Source organism: Myodes glareolus, chromosome X (genome assembly GCF_982192425.1).
Source record: "Myodes glareolus chromosome X, mMyoGla1.1, whole genome shotgun sequence".
Lineage (NCBI taxonomy): Eukaryota > Metazoa > Chordata > Mammalia > Rodentia > Cricetidae > Myodes > Myodes glareolus.
In genome coordinates this window covers 98001598-98012966 of record NC_142053.1, presented here as the reverse complement: position 1 = coordinate 98012966, position 11369 = coordinate 98001598, and positions in this window count along the sequence as shown.

Sequence of the window (11369 nt, the reverse complement as noted above, 5' to 3'; positions counted from 1 at the left end):
ATACTTACATACTTTGTATGTGTTATATATATATATATATATATATATATAGTATTTAGTATATACACATATGCTATATCCATATGAGATAAATAGAATGTACATTTAGCTACATAGCTACACAAATGTGTGTCAGAAACTATTTGGGTGTAGAAGGGAGAAGACAGATAAGTGAAGGTAGTGAGAAGGGCTTTGAGCAGAGTATAATGATTATATATGACAGTGTCTTGGCTAGGGTTTCTATTGCTGTGAAGAGACACCATGACCACAGCAACTGTTTTTTTGGGGGGGGGGGTTGTTTTTGTTTTTTTGTTTGTTTTTTTTTTTGTTTTTTTTTGTTTTTTGTTTTTTGTTGTTTTTTTTTTTTTTTTTTTGAGACGGTTTCTCTGTAGCTTTGGAGCCTATCCTGGAACTAGCTCTCATTGACCAGGCTGGCCTCGAACTCACAGAGGTCTGCCTGCCTCTGACTCCCTAGTGCTGGGATTAAAGGCGTGAGCCACCACCGCTCGGTCCACAGCAACTCTTATAAAGGAAAATATATAATTGGGGTGGTTTACATTTTTCAGAGGTTTAGTCCATTAGCATCATGATGAAACATGGAGGCATGCAGGCAGATGTGGTGCTGGAGAAGGAGCTGAGAGTTCTACATCTTGATCCAAAGGCAGTAGGAAGTCAACTGTATCACTGGGTGGTATCTTGAGCATATATGAGACCTCAAAGCCTGTCTCCACACCTATAACAAAGCCACAGCTCCTAATAGCGCCACTTCCTGTGAGTTTATGAGGGCAATAACGTTCAAATGACTACAGACAGTATCATAATGAAAGTCATTATTTTATACACTAAAAAACAGCCATTAAAAATAAGTTAAAAATCCAGGCATAGTGATGCAGCTCTCAAAAGGCAGAGGCAAGTACCTTAACATTAAGGCCAGGCAAATCTATGTAAGAAGTCTCAGGCCAGCCAAGACTACATGGTGAGATCCTGTCTCAAGAAAAGAAAAAAATAAACAAAACTCAAACTAATACCACAAACACATTTTTGGCTGTGGTGTGTGTGCATGTGTGTGTGTGTTCTTGATATATGTGCTGTGTGTTAATTTGAGTGCATAGGTGTCATGGTGCATGTGTGATTGCCCAAAGACAACGTATCTCTGTCCTCATCTTTAACATCTTTCACGTTATACGAAACAGGGCCTCTTTGCTTTTCACCACTTCCGATGCCAGGCAGGGTGGCCTGCAAGCGTCTAGGGGTTGTCCTGCCTCAACCTTCCCTCTCACTGTAAGGAAATTGCCAGTACACATATGGAGTACCTACGTCAGGGTCGGGCTTTCACGTGGTCTGGATTAGGTAACCATACTTGCGCGGCAGGCCCTTTATGAACTGGGCCGCCCCCTCTCCCCCTTGAAATAGTTCCATTTCAGTTTGGAAAATCTTTTCTCACTCCCTTCAAAGCCGTAAATATTCTGCTTTGTGTAAACTATTTATTCAGGGTGTTCTTGGGGCAAATGTATGTTGTCAGTCTTTGCCATTGAAAGCGACAAACAATATTACACATGTTCTTAAATTATAACCAGTACTAAACCAGCTTGGAATTTGTCCCTTGTTCAAGAGAATTTCATCATTTCTTTATTAATTGTTAATTGTACAGGACCTCTGGGTCTGTGGACGGTAGGTGAGGAATCAGTAATGGTGTCTCGGAAAGAGTTCTTAGGAGGTTTCCGCAAACATGGTCATGGTCACCACCAGAGGCCTCATCATCATCTCTGGCCTGCTGCGCTTCTTATTCTAAAAATGAAGATGACGGGGGGGGGCGGGGAGGGTGAATAACAGCTCCTGGAGAGAGAGGTTGCGTTAGGCTTGGGCCCCCACAAGTTGTGGTGTGCGATCCACGATAGGGGTCAGATGCTTGTGGGCAACAGAATAAGGGCCAGTCTATTACAATGACTTGAGAATGATAGGAAATGGTGAGACTCAAGGGTGATGTGAGGGAGGCAGCTCTGATGGGAATCACTAGCTAACTTGTGGTGGGTGTGGAGGCATGGTACCCACCTGAGTGGCTGCTGGATTGAAAGAGTGGAGAGAAGTCCACATATCAAGAATACTTGTCAGCTTGTGTCAATAAACGATGCGATGCCTCCATCCTCCACTATCCATACATGCCTTTCCTACAGTCCTCAAGACTGGCTAGTAACTTAATAACGGAGGAGTCTCCAACCGTTTGCCATATCTGAAACAACTGGGTGGATGGCTCTGAGGAGTATAATTAGCTTTCCATACGATTCGTTGCACAGGCAGAAGGAGACAGAATTAATAAAGGTAAAAATTAAAATGGATCACATTGGCACGGACTGTGCACCAGCAAGCAAAATGTGTGTCTAGAGGAAAGCACCAAGACTAATGCACATGTTCTGTGGAACTGTGATGAGATTTGCCTGCATTCCTAATGCTCTGATGGTGGAATGAAGACAAACGCAGGCACGTGCACACATGGAAAGATTTCTCCTTCAGAAGAGGTGGAGAAAGGAAGCCAAGGTTTTCCTACAGGAGCAAAACCATGGGAGTAGAAACCGCGAACACATTCAGTGTCCCTTGAATTTCAAGGTGCTTCGATTACATAGACTGATAACAATACACATTCCAGACAACCCGTAACAAATACAATACCTATTATGAGTAGAGGAAGTTTGAGATGTCTGGGAGTGGCTTTTATGTACGGAAAGGATTATAGCGACTCTCTAGGCCTAAACTTTATACACACATGAATATTTTAAATAAATTTGGGGAAATACTTACCTCTTCTGTTACTCTTTATTTTAAAATAATTTGAATGTAAGAAAAATGGAAACAATAGCACAAGGACCGTCGTGCATCCTTTAATTAGATGAATCAATTTTTATAATTGCTTTGTATACTTAACTTATGATTCTTTTGATGGATAGGTGAGATCACACACACACACACACACACACACACACATGAAACATTTTGAGATACCTACAGCTGAACAACTGAACACACATGCTCACACACACATTCACACTCACCAAGCATTTTAAGACACCTACAACTGATTCAAAAAAGGTCCCTTTATACTTAAATACTTCTCTTCCATATTCTAAAAGCTAGGACACTCTGTTGTATAAGCATAGTATACATTGAAATAAAGACATTAAATAAATAAAAAATAAATTTAAAAATAGAGACACTTAACATCGCATACAATGCTATCATTGATTTCACTTCCTATATCCAAATGTCAATTTTGTTCACATCTTTTATTGTTCTGTCTTTCTCTCTGGCCTAGGAGCAACTCCACAATTTTATAACACTTAGGTGCCATGTATCTTTAATCTCCCTTCATTTGGAACAGTTTTTCTGTCTTCCCTGCCTTAAAGACCTTGACATTTTTACAAGCACAAGCTATTAATCTAGTATGTACTTCATTTTGTGTTTGCCTATGTGTCCTCAGGCCTAGATTCAGGGCGTGCATTTTTGGTAGGAACGCTACACGAGTGATGTTGCCTTCTTACCATATCATAGTAGGAGGCAGGTAATGTTCGTCTGTCCTGTTTTAGGTGTTGTCCCTTTGAGTCTTGGTCTGCAAGAATTTCCCACTTGGTATGTAGTTTAAAACATTATTTTTGTTAAAGGTGTAGGTCCAACATAAACACCTTATTTTCCGTGTATAAATATAAACAGTTTTTTACAAAGTACCTTTCTGTGGCGAGACATATCTAAATTGAGAAACCCGAATTCTCTTGTTCTAATATACACTGTACATTAAATGAGCTTTATTTGTAAGCTTCTAAATGTCTGACAGAAAAGTCTTTCACCACCAACCAAACCAGCATCCAATTCAAGTGAATAGAAACCAATTTGCAGTTCATTTAAATTCTCTGAATGTTCTAGTGCTACGTACTCTGTGGCCCGAGTCCAGTTTTCCTTATACCACTCATTCTGAATATACATGTAAGAGGATAGCATATCCCACAAATTAGGATCCAAGACTTGTCTAATTTGGTAATGTGCCAAGTTATTCAAATATTTTTCTTTAAGCATGCATAGATGACTCATAAACTACAAACGTATATTAAAAGCCACAAATAGGTATGTCTCCATGGTAGAGCACTTGCCTACCGTGTGAGCTGCTGATTTCTATCACTTCCCTGCAAAATAATAAAATAAACCTATAGATGAGGTTCCCTCTGATAGTTCTTGGTTTCTGTCTAAAATTCCCTAGGCTTTCAGGAGTATTTAGTAAGAGAAGGTTTCGCAATAGTGCAATCCCAGTGCATCCACATGGCACCAAGGAGGCATTGGGGATGGCTGAACTCTGATCTCGCATTCCTGGGGATGACCAACTGAGGCCCATCACTTCCAGCCTCCTAAAGTTCAGCAAAGATGTCCTACGGTGACTCAGTTTCTCTGTGCACCATGACATATAAACCCTTGGGCATTACCACACTATGGAAACACTTTTATCATCACATGGATTGAGGTTGCTAGTGCAATCCCTCTCCATGTAAAAATTCCTACATGTCGTTGAGAAAGAAATCTCACTACAGGTCACAGGAGGACAATGACAACCCCTTTTTAAAGGCAATGTGACAACCGTGGGCTCCAAAACTTTCACATATAACTGATACCATGCCTTGTGTTCTTGGGCTCAATTAGCTCCTTTACCTGGGTGGGCTCCCATAGCAATAGTTTTGCCTGTTATGTTGATATCATTATTTATCAATAGCACCCTTCCCATCTTCACAAAAAAGGCCTGATGAGTAAGCATCATCTTTCCATCATAGTATTTCTAAGTAGACTGATTATTCATATTTGGGTTGGTGCAGTTCTTCGTTATGTACAACCATTCATCACTTTGTAGTGTGCCCAGTCATTGTGATGGCAAAACAACCTCAAGCTGCTTCCAAATACTTCCCAGGGAGGCAGTAGAGAATCCCTCATTCTCTGCACGGCCTGAGCACAGCCTGGATTCTTTTCACAGTTTCCATAACTGGCAGGGGCCAGTTCTTATCAATATTTTTAATGGCCTTAGTTCATACATACACTTCCTAATTTGTCAAGCCTCTAGTCAATTCAATGTCTCTTTCCTAGCAGAAAGTACTGAACATATGATAAGAGCTAGCAAATTAGAAGATATGTTCCCAGGGTGGAGAAAGATGCTCTCCTGATTCACTCACAACTCCTAGGACATTCTCAGCTTGTAGATGCTTGCAGTTCGTACTGAAACATCATGACCACACCATGTCTTGGCTTCCGGCCATCCACACCTCATCTGTCAGGAATAGATGGTGCTGATGGCATACAGCTGTGTTTCTCTCAGGTTCCTACTTGCCTGCGGCCACAGAATTCCATGATTGAGGTAATTCCTCTCACAGAGGAACAACTGGGCCCAATGACTGGTTGAGGCAGACAAACAAAACCCAGTTCTCCTACCTCCATATGGGAGCAGCTCTGAAAGTCATCCCAGTTTAAGAGCCCCTTGATAATCCACTGGGGCCTTAGTTTCGATCGCAGCACAGTTCAGTTGATTCCCACCTACCCTCTTCACTCCCTTCTGTTAGATCTGTCATGAGAAGTTTGCCAGGTGCCCCCCGCCCTGTACAGCATGCTCCATATTGGAGACTATTGCCAAGGAAGCTTTGTCTAAATCCTTCTTTGCATACTATAGAAATGAAAGCAAGAGAAATTTTCCCTTTGACCTCAGAGCTATTTATCTCTTGTATGATGACTCTGGGATTTTTATCTATAGTCATGACTATACCTATAAACGCCAGACTGTTGTAGAAGAGGGCCTGCTTGTTTGTTCCGGCTGCCCGACTTGCTTAGCCCCAAAATAACCACACAGAAACTATATTAATTAAATTACTGTTTGGCCCATTGGCTCTAGCCTATTATTGCTTAACTCTCACATCTTGATTTAACCCATTTCTATTAATCTGTATATCATCATGTGGCAGTGGCTTACAGGGAAAGATTCTAACCGGCAGCGTCCATCTCAGGCAGAGGATCCATGACTTGTCCCTGACTCTGCCTCCTTTCTCCCAGAATTCAGTTCTGTTTTCCCCACCTACATAAGTTCTGCCCTATCAAAAGGCCAAGGTAGTTTCTTTATTCATTAACCAATGAGAGCAACACATAAACAGAAGGACTTCCTACACCACCAGACCTGTTGGCCCAGATGCCTCCTCATGCTTTCATGTAGAGCTCTCATAGCCCTTTTCTAACTTGTCCTGTCTAAGACAAGGCTCCTATTCTAGCCACTGTTGCTAGTCTATCACAGTCTAAAAAGTTATTTCCCCAATCTGTTAATGGGAACTCTGTTCTTCCGGTCTCTCGGCCCTCCACCTTGAAACACCTTTTCACCCTAGTTTGTTCATATGTGCAATCATTCCATTGGCAAAACTATTTGTTCTACCTCAAAACTCTATCTAGAATTTGCCTTTTCTTCCATCTCTACATTTAGTGCTCTTGTCTGCAACGACTAATCCATACTGCCAAATCACTACAATACCTTTAACTGGTCTCTCAACTCTCACACTTTTCCTCCTTGTAGACTATTCTCAACACACAAATTAGGTTTATCATGTTAAGGCACAATCAGATCTCGCCATTTCTGGCCTTAACAATAACCAGTGGCTTTTCCAAGTAAAAGTCAAAAGTCCTCCTGTAAGTCTACCAGGACCTACACCATCTAGCCTGCAGTTCTTCATCTTTATGCCTATTCCTTCCCCCTCCTCTTTGCTCTGTTCCACCTTTATGTTACTTTCTCAATATCCAGGCAAATACAGCTTTGAAGCATTTTATGTTTGCTGTCTTCTCTGCCCAATATTCTCTAAAGCAGTGGCATCTACTTCTGATTTCCCAATTCCTTGAAGTTGTTACCAAAAGAGGACCATCTCTGTCAGATCCATGCTAGCCAGTATTTGAAACTGAAACCCCAAGCCATTATCTTTCCCTTTTATTTTTCTACTTCACAGTTACTACCAGCTGACAGACTATGATTCTTCAGTTGTATATTTTATGTGTCATCTCCTCTCCAAAAAAGAATGTAAAGTTTGCAAAGCTAGGGATTTGAATAAATTTCTTTACAATACTACCTCAAAGTACCTATAACTCTGAGTGTAGAGAACATGTGCAGAGTGAGTAACTGAGGTAGTAAGACACTGTAAGTACATGGGAGTAATGATAGTTAGAGATTCTACACAGCAGCTCCTCTTTCTTGTACATCAGTCATGTTGTTTTTATGGGTGGTGTTCAGAGCTCCTGGATAAAAAGTGACAGCCTAGGGACATTCCATCAAAGAATCAGGAATATGAGTGCTTAGAAATAAGAGTCTTAAGAATATATAAATAGAACAGGATTTTCATACATAAGGAAAAAAGTCAGACAGATGATTTAATATCTTTCATTGAAGGGGATGACCAGCTGTTTTCCTTCTCTACAGAAAAGACCTGAAGAAAAATAAGAGCTTGAAGAATTTTGGTGGCTGAAAAGTGGCTCAGCAATTAATAGTGAATATTGCTCTTACAGAGGACTCAAGTTCGGTTCCCAGAACTTATATTCAAATTCTTCTTGCATACTCTTCCCCATTTTGTCCAGGCGCTAGTCAATTCTTTAAAATGTATTTATGCCTATCCTAGGTGAAAAGAATAGATTTGAAATGAAAACTAGCTGCTTACAATTCCCTGTAACTGTAGCTCCAGTGGCTCTGCCACCCTCCTCTGGCCTCCAAGGACACCTGAGCTACCATTCATATAGTGCTCTCCCACCAACATGTGATTTAAAAATAAAAATGAGTCTTTGATAATTAATGAGATAATAAATGAAAAGAAAATGACCACTATCCTCGATAGTAAGAAATGTATGCTGTGGTAATTTGAATGAAAATGTCCCCTATAGACACATGCATTTGTATACTTGGTTCCAGTTGGTGGAATTAATTGGGAAGGATTAGGAGGTATGGACTTGTCAGAAGAGGTGTGTCACTGTGAGTTTTCGGGTTTCAAAAAACCACCAGTAGGATTCCCAGTATTTTTCTCTTCGTCGTGGTTGTAGATCAAGATGTGAGCTCTCAGCGGTTCCTTTACTCCATCATCAAGGGTGCTAATCCTCCAAAACCATAGGCCAAATTAAATGTTTGCTTTCTAAGTGGCTTTGGTCATCTTGTTTTATTGCAGCACTAAAAAAGTAATACTGGTATGGGAGGTACTTCTGTGTTATGTGTTGCTTTTATTGGTTAATGAATAAAGAATCAGCCTTGACCTGTGATAGGGTAGAGTAGAGCTAGGCAGGGAAAACTAAACTGAATGCTGGGAGAAAGAAGACCAAGTCAGGAGACATCATAGAGCTGGCTTGTGGAACCCTGCTGTTAGACCATGAGCTTTGTAATAAAATATAAAATAATGAAAATGGGTGAATTATAGATGTAGGAGCTAGCAGGAAATATGCTTAAGTGATTGGCCAAGCAGTGATTTAAATAATATAGTTTCTGTGTAATTATTTCAGGAGTTTGGGTGGCCAGGAAACAAACACACCATCTCCTACAACAGATCAATGATGTGAGAGGTACTTCTGTATATCTGTTGCTTGTATTGGTTAATAAATAAAGAATCTGCTTTGCCTGTGATAGGGTAGAGTAGAGCTAGGCAGGGAAAACTAAAATGAATGGTGGGAGAAAGAAGGCATAGTCAGGAAAAGTCATGTAGCTCTCTGCCAGAGACAGATGCCAGATGGAACCTTGCCAGTAAGCCACAGCCACATGGCAATACACAAACTAATAGAAATGGGTTAAGATAAGATGTAAGAGCTAGCCAGTAAGAAGCTAGAGCTAATAGGCCAAGCAGTGATTTAATTAATGCAGTTTCTGTGTGTTTATTTCGGAGCTGAGCAGCCGGGAACAAACAAGCAACCTCTGTACTACATAAGACAATTAATTTTATCTTTTCTGGGTGTTTTTATAGGAGGACAGAATTCTTTTTAAGTTTGGTTAGATTTGATAGCAATGTAAGCAAGATAAAGCTAAAACAAGAATTTAAAAAGATTTTCTTACAAGCATTTCTTTATTTTGACACTCTCTCTTTTGCTGGCCTATTTGACTAAATATCTTGTCTAAGCCTGGTCCTATTCACATGATAGACCTCCTGTCTCAAGTATAATAACAGTTTTTACCAATGGCCCTTTCTAGCATTTTTGCAAATGCAAGCCAATGCCTCTGCCTTTCAGGTGGTGCTAAATCCTTAATTCTTTTTTTCACCTCCCCTAATTTCCCTATTATGTTTCTCTTAAAAATTGTTAGCATCAATAATGGTATGCAATGCACTGATATAGTGATAGAAATCTTGACCTATTTGTAATGGGTGTTATATAAAATTGATTTAAGTTTACAACTGTAAAGGAGCTGTTATGTGGATTTTCTAATTCTGAAATCACAAGTCTAAATGCTAGTATCAACATTCAGAAAATAAAGGTGCACTAGGTTTCAAGTTCAGAGCAGTTGCTGAGGATCTGAAGTTACAGAGGGATTGTATATGTAATGCTATGGACCTCATAGCAAGCTAGAGGAGTTAGGTGGCAAATTATTGACACAGATTACAACATACTAAAATAATAGCACAAGGCAGAGGTATTATTCAGATATGTAAAAATCAGGAAAAGTTTCAAAGCTCAAATCCTCACAATGGATAGAATAATTACATCCACAAGTACCCTGCTAATACTCCTATGTGTCTGGTGTTTGCAAGAGGCCTTTCCTATGAATTTGATCTTCTGAGTAAATTAATGCTCCCTGCAGTGAGTGATAAACATGAATAGATCCTATATGGATTTATCAGCCAGATGTCTAATAAAGTATCATGCAGCCCAAGTATTATAATTGCCAATAAAAAATTCTACATTTCTGGTCACATTTCGCAAAGCTTATTTAACAGATGAACATTACAGAAGCAGCCTGAGTCCACCAACATCCCCACCTGAATACCAACCTAAAAGAACACAGCTGTAGAACACATTATACATACTAGGTTATAATTAATTTGTGGTTGGACTTGATTCTTACATAAATGAGTCAATAAATTAAACACATAATATATTCACAGACTTGATAGATTTGTCTAACTCCCCCTTTCATTAGAAAGGCAGGGTATCTGGAGCTTTCTACTAAACATAACAGATTTCTGAACTATGAAGAAGAAGAAATGAAAGATTCATATTAATAGTAAGAATTGTTATGTTAATTATGAGTTATTTGTACTCTGTACTATTTTTTGCTTTCTGCTGAACAGTCATTATCTTACTCCATGTTTCTCTTTCAAATCATTTGGAAAATACAAAATGAAGAAGCTGAATAAGGAGATACACTTCGACATCTGCATTCTGAACTGTCAAATTAAAATGACCATGTAAATGCTGCCCACTCAAAGCAGAATTACAAAAGTTTCTTTGAAAGATGATACAGGCAGAAGAAGCTATCAATAACACTAGTAACAAGCCGGCCACAAAATTTTTAATCACTATACCCAGCACCAGTTTATCTCTATATCACAGTTCAGGTTCTCCAGATTTTGTACCACCATTTCAGAGGCCTTTGCAGCTAACATCATGAACCAGAATGAAGATATATTAGGATACATTAGTAAAACAGACATATGAATTCTATTCATCTTCTCATCAAAAAGAATTCAGCCAGAACTACTTCATTACTTCACAGCCTAATAAAAAAAGTAAAAGTAGGGTATATGTGTATATATATATATATATATATATATATATATATATATTACATTTTTCTGCGTCCCTAGGAAAAGGAATTGGGTTGGTCAGCATCTAAAATAACTTAGCACACTTATTTTCAGGAAAACAACAGTCTATATTATGGTTAGGTTCCCTTTGCAACCTGTCTGAAATGCAACTGATGAACAGTGCTAGCCGAGTAACACCGCAAAGATTTTAATGACACTTCTGCAGAGGCTGAAAACTCATTAGCAGTCACAACAGACATTATGCATTCCACTAACCCATTCGTCCTTCATTGGACAAAACATTCAGCCTACCTGTGGTAAACACCATTAAAGGCATTGAGCAAGCAGAGATCTATTTTTTCTTTCAGTAACAATTATGAGATGAACCTCTTGTCAGGGAAAAATAAGGGTCCTGGTACTTTCAGGAACTACATTGGCTTGAACATTCTAGGAAAGACAGATTAAACAAGGGCCGAAGACCAAAAGAGGTGGTGGGGGAGTACATATCAAAAGACCTTGTGTGTGTGTGCCCTGTTGATAACAGTTTAAGCTCTAAATGGGAACCCTCTGAAAAAATAAGCACAGAAGCAACAAAACCAGATGGATGTTTTT